Source organism: Trachypithecus francoisi, unplaced genomic scaffold (assembly GCF_009764315.1).
Source record: "Trachypithecus francoisi isolate TF-2019V2 unplaced genomic scaffold, Tfra_2.0 Lachesis_group20, whole genome shotgun sequence".
NCBI classification, from domain to species: Eukaryota; Metazoa; Chordata; class Mammalia; order Primates; family Cercopithecidae; genus Trachypithecus; species Trachypithecus francoisi.
The window spans coordinates 23,801,393-23,807,524 of record NW_022681466.1 but is presented as its reverse complement, the minus strand read 5'-3'; the positions used below and the strand labels follow the sequence as shown (position 1 = coordinate 23,807,524).

General features: G+C 47.8%; 1 non-coding gene across 1 annotated transcript; it reads right to left on the bottom strand.

Moving 5' to 3' along the window:
* Positions 1-1,819: 1,819 nt before the first annotated feature.
* Positions 1,820-1,891, bottom strand: TRNAQ-UUG. Its single transcript has one exon. It is a non-coding gene; the product is annotated as a tRNA-Gln (tRNA).
* Positions 1,892-6,132: the final 4,241 nt, after the last annotated feature.

Here is a 6,132-nt window from a genome sequence, read left to right as displayed (position 1 = left end):
TGCACTCCAGCCTGGACGACAGAGCAAGACCCTGTCAAAAAGAAGAAAAAAAGAGAAGGAGGAGGAGGAGAGGGGGAATGGGGAGTAGGAGGAGGGGGGAGGAAGAGGAAGAGAAGAAAGAGAGAAAGAATGAAAGGAAAAGTAAGTTCTTTTCCCCACTCCTCTGTTGTGCCACCTTTGTCATAAATCAATTGTCCAGATACCTATGAGGCTGAACCTGGGTTCCCTATTCTGTTCCGTTGGCATGTTTTCCCATCCTTGCACCAGTACTGAACTACCTCAATTTCTATAGCTTGCAGTTGATTATAAGCTTTACGGTCTGGTGGAGCAAATCCTCCCATCTCTCATGGCTAGGTATTTTTGAGGCTGGGATTGCTCATACACACAGATCCATTCAACAGTTTAGGGAGCGTGTGGGGTGGGGAGGACGGGTGCTCAGGGGAGAAGTGGGAGAGCAGCGCGAGGATCCTCTCTGTTTCTGTGGCATCCTCCCAAGGGGCGGGAAGATATAACCACAGTGCCAATCACCATGTAGGGAGATCATAAATGTGTCAGCGGGCTACCTTGTCACTTAACCTAGAGGGGCAGGCACCTCTCAAAACTCAGATGCTGATCCAAAGAAGCTGCTTCACGCACGTCTCTCTCATACAATCCTAAAGTTATGCCCTTCCTCGCAAAGCACGTGTGCCTGCTCAGCACCCTAAACACGGATCCTGGACAGATTCGCCCAGAGAGACGCGCTCAGTCCGGCTGAGGACTCACTTAAGACGCCCTGGCGGGCTGAAGAACCGGTCCCTTAGTCAAGGGGCTGTTTTTCTTTTCTTTTCTTTCTTTCTTTCTCTCTCTCTCTCTCTCCCCCCGCCCCACCTTCTCTCTCTCTCTCTCTGTCTCTCCCTCCTTTCCTCTTTCACCAGCTGCAGCATCTAAGGGACTTTTCTTTCTTTCGTTTTTGTTTTTTTTTTCTTTTTTTCTGAGATGAAGTCTCGCTCTGTCTCCCAGGCTGGAATTCACTGGCGCGATCTCGGCTCACTGCAACCTCCACTTCCCGGGTTCAAGCCATTCTCCTGCCTCAACCTCCCCAGTAGCTGAGATTACAGGCGCGCGTCACCACGCCCGGCTAATTTTTGTATTTTTAGTTGAGACGAGGGTTCACCATCTTGGCCAGGCTGGTCTCGAACTCCGGCCTCCCAAAGTGCTGGGATTACAGGCGTGAGCCACCGCATACAGCCTAAGGGACTGTTTTATGACGGACAGACACAGACGACGTCACTGAGCACCGGACAACCAACACAAACACACTAGGGTGCGTGCCAGACCCCAAGAAAACCCCAGTCCCCTCTGGGGACCGCAGCCTCGTTATTGTTCGTGACCAATTGGAGTCCCGCAGGCGCCATTTCCCCGCCCCTTGGTTCTGTCGAGCCACTTCGTTGGCGGCTCAGGCAGCAGTAACGTATCGCGCTTGCTCAGTAGCCAATAAGAAACATGCCGGCACCCTCGGCCACCTGGGACCTCCTAGACCGGCGGAAGCAGCATCTATGCCCCGCCTGAAGCAGCATCCTCCAGATCCTTCGGGTTCTTTCGGAAGTTTCCCTCCAGGGTAAAGTCGCGTTTGCTCTCCCATCAACACATTTTTCTGCCCGACTCTCGCGCGTGCGCACTGACACCCTCAGGACGGCCCTGAAATGAAAAAATCTTGAGCGAAGAGGAGGGGCCCTAAGCCGCTGTCTGGCAGGTCACTGGGGCTACCCACACAACCTGAGGTGGCCGCTGCCGGAAGCCGTCCCCAAAACAGGAATTGTAGGATCAAAAAGTTATGATGAGGTCCCACCGAGATTTGAACTCGGATCGCTGGATTCAAAGTCCAGAGTGCTAACCATTACACCATGGGACCTGCTGGCTGCTTTAGGCGGCCGCGAGTCTCCTCAAGCCAGGAGAGCTCCGGGCGGTCTTCCCAGAGAGGCAGCCGTGTCCGCGTTTGCCAGACTGGGCCCTGGGCCGAGGCCCCACGGGCTGCGCGGCGAGGGCTTCGGCGTCCTTCGCGTTCCAGGCGTTTCTGGTCCTGGGGTTATCCTGTCTTCCTGCGCTCCTCCGGGGGCTGGGAGGTCGGAAAGGCAGCAGGCTGGCAGGATTGGCTATGTGGGGCCGGACTGGGTCCAGGGAAAGCCTGCTCCAACCCCAGTTCCAGGGCAGGAGGCACGGCGCACGGAGCCTGGGTTGTTTGTTTATTTACGTTAGGGGTGCCTTAGAAGAGGTGTTTTGGCCAAGCGGGAAGGGAAACGGACTGGCATGTGGGGGATCAACGGTTCAAACCCCATAAACCCCAGGCGCCTCAGGGACGCGCGAACGGAGACTTTGAAATTGCGCCGGCAGTCTGACTGCGTCGGTGCGAGTCCTACTGTTTCACGTGGCTAGAGCTCTCAAGCAAAAGCCTTCCAAAGTTTCGCCTCTGCTTGCTTGTGTGCCTAATTAAAAACCACCAGGTGGGACTGCTGGGATAACACCCAGATACCCTTCCTTGCTGGGCGATTATCCTTAACTTTAGGATTAAATCAGATCGGTGGAAAAGACACTCCCCTCTGGACTCCCATATTTTAGTGAGCGTCTGTGTAAACGGATGTTTCTTCAGGTCGATCTGGCTACATCTAATTTTTACACGCCGTTTGACTCAGCAGTTTCACCTTTGACACTAACCTACTCAAACACCAAGGCAAGTGCCAAGACATATGTTCCAGGATGTTCTCAGCTGTGTTGTTTAATAATAGTAAAAAACAGAAAATAAACGTCCAGTGAAAATTGGTTAATAATATCTACACAATAAATATTGTGCAAGAATTTAGGGAATAACTTATTGTAATGATATAAAAAGATATACAGGCCCAAACAAAACTACTTGCCAATTATTATGTATAATAATGATAAAATCGACTTACCAATTAGTATGTATACATACCAATTTGTATAACAATATAATAATAGTAGGTAAAATCTACTTACCAATTTGTATGTATAATAGTGTTGTACCAATTAGTGTGCATTTTAATATAGTATATATTATTAATTTTATATAACAATTATATAAAAATAAAATACATCATTAATATATACTAATATCTAATTCATATATAATATACACTAACAAAATATAGTAATATGTATAATATCCCATGACTTATAAACAAACAGAAAAGTTATACATGTGTGTAATGAACATTTACCATTTATTTGACTTGTGACATCTGACTTCCTTTCTTGAGGGCGCCAACACTGTGTGGATCTGGGTGACAGCAGCTGTGCCCCGAGGTAGATATACTCACTCTCCAGCAGTCAGAATGAGACGTAGCTTGGCCAATTAGACTTAAAATCCAGAGACTGATGCCCACAAGCAAGGGCATTTTAGAACTCGTTCTGCTGCTAGTGGTGGCTGTGACACCCAGTGTCCCAGGGGCAGTGGGGGCAGCCAGGCCATGCCCATTGGCAGCAGAACTGGCATCCTAACCACACGGCCCAGGATCCTTACCTTGCCTGAGGTCCTGGCTGCCCAGTTCCCCTTGGGCTTTGCCCATCTTCCTGAGTTTGCTTTTCTAGCCTCTCTCTGGTGCTCTGAGCTATCTCACATCCCTCCAATAAATCTCTTTTCTTGCTTAATGTACCCAGTCATTTTCTGTTGCATGCAGTCAAGACCATGGTAGCCTAAATCTGAAATGCCCTGTTGATAATTTATCTCTGGGGAGTAAATTTATAAGGACTTTTCTGTTTTTCCATATTGCTTGAAAAAAAATAACTCTTGTGTATTGTCAGAAGAAACAGTAAAGATTTTCCATTTTGAGAAACAAACCAATCTCCCCTTAAGCTCCTATGGCTTCAGGGTGAGCTATTAAGGCTGAAGTTGAATGACTTCAAGTAGCATCTTTGGACTCAGCTTTCCTGTTTATTTCTTCCTTACGAGGGTTCTGTGAGCACCAGTGAGAGTGCATTGAAATTAAAATCTCAAAAGCTACTGTAGACACCCTAAAGGGTCATGATGATATTCTTTGACAATGCATAGGAGATAGTTCCTTCTGTCCAATGTGAGAGTAAAGGTGACTCCACCTTCCTACTTCCACTTCTCCCTACTTCCATTCCCTAGCTCTCTTTTCTATTTTCTTTTCTTCCCCTTCCCCTTCCCCTTTCCTTTCCCCTTCCCTTCCTTTCTTTCTTTCTTTTTTTTTGAGATGGAGTCTGGCTCTGTTGCCCAGGCTGGAGTGTAGTGGCATGATCTCGGCTCACTACAACCTCTGCCTCCTAGGTTCAAGTGATTCTCCTGCCTCAGCTTCCCGAGTAGCTGGAACTACAGATGTGCATCACCACCTTGATGATGAAATAACTAGTTTCTATTAACATAAAGCCACAGTTCATGACATTGTAAAGATGGCAACCCATGGCATCTTTGATTTTTGTGTTTTTAGTAGAGACGGAGTTTCGCCATTTGGCCAGGTTGGTCTCCTCAAACTCCTGGCCTCAAGTAATCCACCCACCTCTGCCTCCCAAAGTGCTGAGATTATAGGCCTGAGCCGCTGCGCCCGGCCACATTGACTAATTTTTTAATGAAAAGAGAGAAAAGGGAGACAGGATGTAATCTTCCTTCCCCAGAATAACTAGTTTCTATTAACATAAAGCCACAGTTCATGACATTGTAAAGATGGCAATCCATGGCATCTTTGAGAACAGACCCAGCCTCCCCAAGTGGCTCCTGAAGCATGGGAGAGTCCTAGGTTCTGCTAGAGGTGGAGTCAGTGTGGCTTCAGCCCTGGCACTGAGACTGAGGGCTGAATCAGGCAGAGCGGGAGAACAGTGAGGCCACAGGTTAGGAAGGACCTGAAGGAAGGCTGGGCACGGTGGCTCATGCCTGTAATCCCAGCACTTTGGGAGGCCAAGGTGGGTGGATCACCTGAGGTCTGGAGTTCCAGACCAGCCTGACCAACATGGAGAAACCCCGTCCCTAGTAAAAATACAAAATTAACCAGGTGTATTGGTTTGCGTGCCTGTAATACCAGCTACTCGGGAGGCTGAGGCAGGAGAATCGCTTGAACCTGGGAGGCGGAGGTTGCCGTGAGCCAAGATTGCGCCATTGCACTCCAGCCTGGGCAGCAAGGGCAGAACTCTGTCTAAAAAAAAAGAAAAGAAAAGAAAAACCCAACAAATATACATGTATATGAATATGAATATTCCTTTTCTTTTTTCTTGTGTAGAGATAGAGTCTTGCTATGTTGCCCAGGCTAGTCTCCAACTCTTGGGCTCAAGTGATCCTCCTGCCTTGGCCTTCCAAAGTGACAAGATTACAGATGTGAGCAGCTGAGCCCAGCACATATTCTTTTTCTTAAAAAAGAAAAAATCAAGGCCGGGCGCGGTGGCTCAAGCCTGTAATCCCAGCACTTTGGGAGGCCGAGGTGGGCGGATCACAAGGTCAGGAGATCGAGACCATCCTGGCTAACACGGTGAAACCCCGTCTCTACTAAAAAATACAAAAAACTGGCCGGGCGTGGTGGCAGGCGCCTGTAGTCCCAGCTGCTCGGGAGGCTGAGGCAGGAGAATGGCGTAAACCCTGGAGGCGGAGCTTGCAGTGAGCTGAGATCTGGCCACGGCGCTCCAGCCTGGGTGACAGAGCGAGACTCCGTCTCAAAAAAAAAAAAAAGAAAAAATAAAAAATCAAAACACTGTTCTGCACCTTGTTTTATTAGCACCATATGTTGCATATGTTGAAGATTGTTCAATAACAGAATGTATAACATCTATCTCATTTTTTAAAATAGAGACAGGAATCTTGCTATGTTGCCCAAGCTGGTCTTGCACCCCTGGCCTTAAGTGATCCTCCTGTCTTGGCTTCCCAGAGTGCTGGATTACAGGAATGAGCCACTGCCCCCAGCTTTATCCCTTTAAATGATATGTAAATGAATTATTATTTATATAATGGAAAATGCACAAATTTTAACTGGAGGAACCAATACTTTTTTTTTTTTTAACAAATGTATACACCTGTTTGATCATCACCTAGATCAAGATATAAAGCATTTCCATCACCCCAGAAAGTTCTCTGGTACTCTTTTCAAGCCATTACCACCTACCTCCCTGGAATCACTATACTGGTTTCTATCA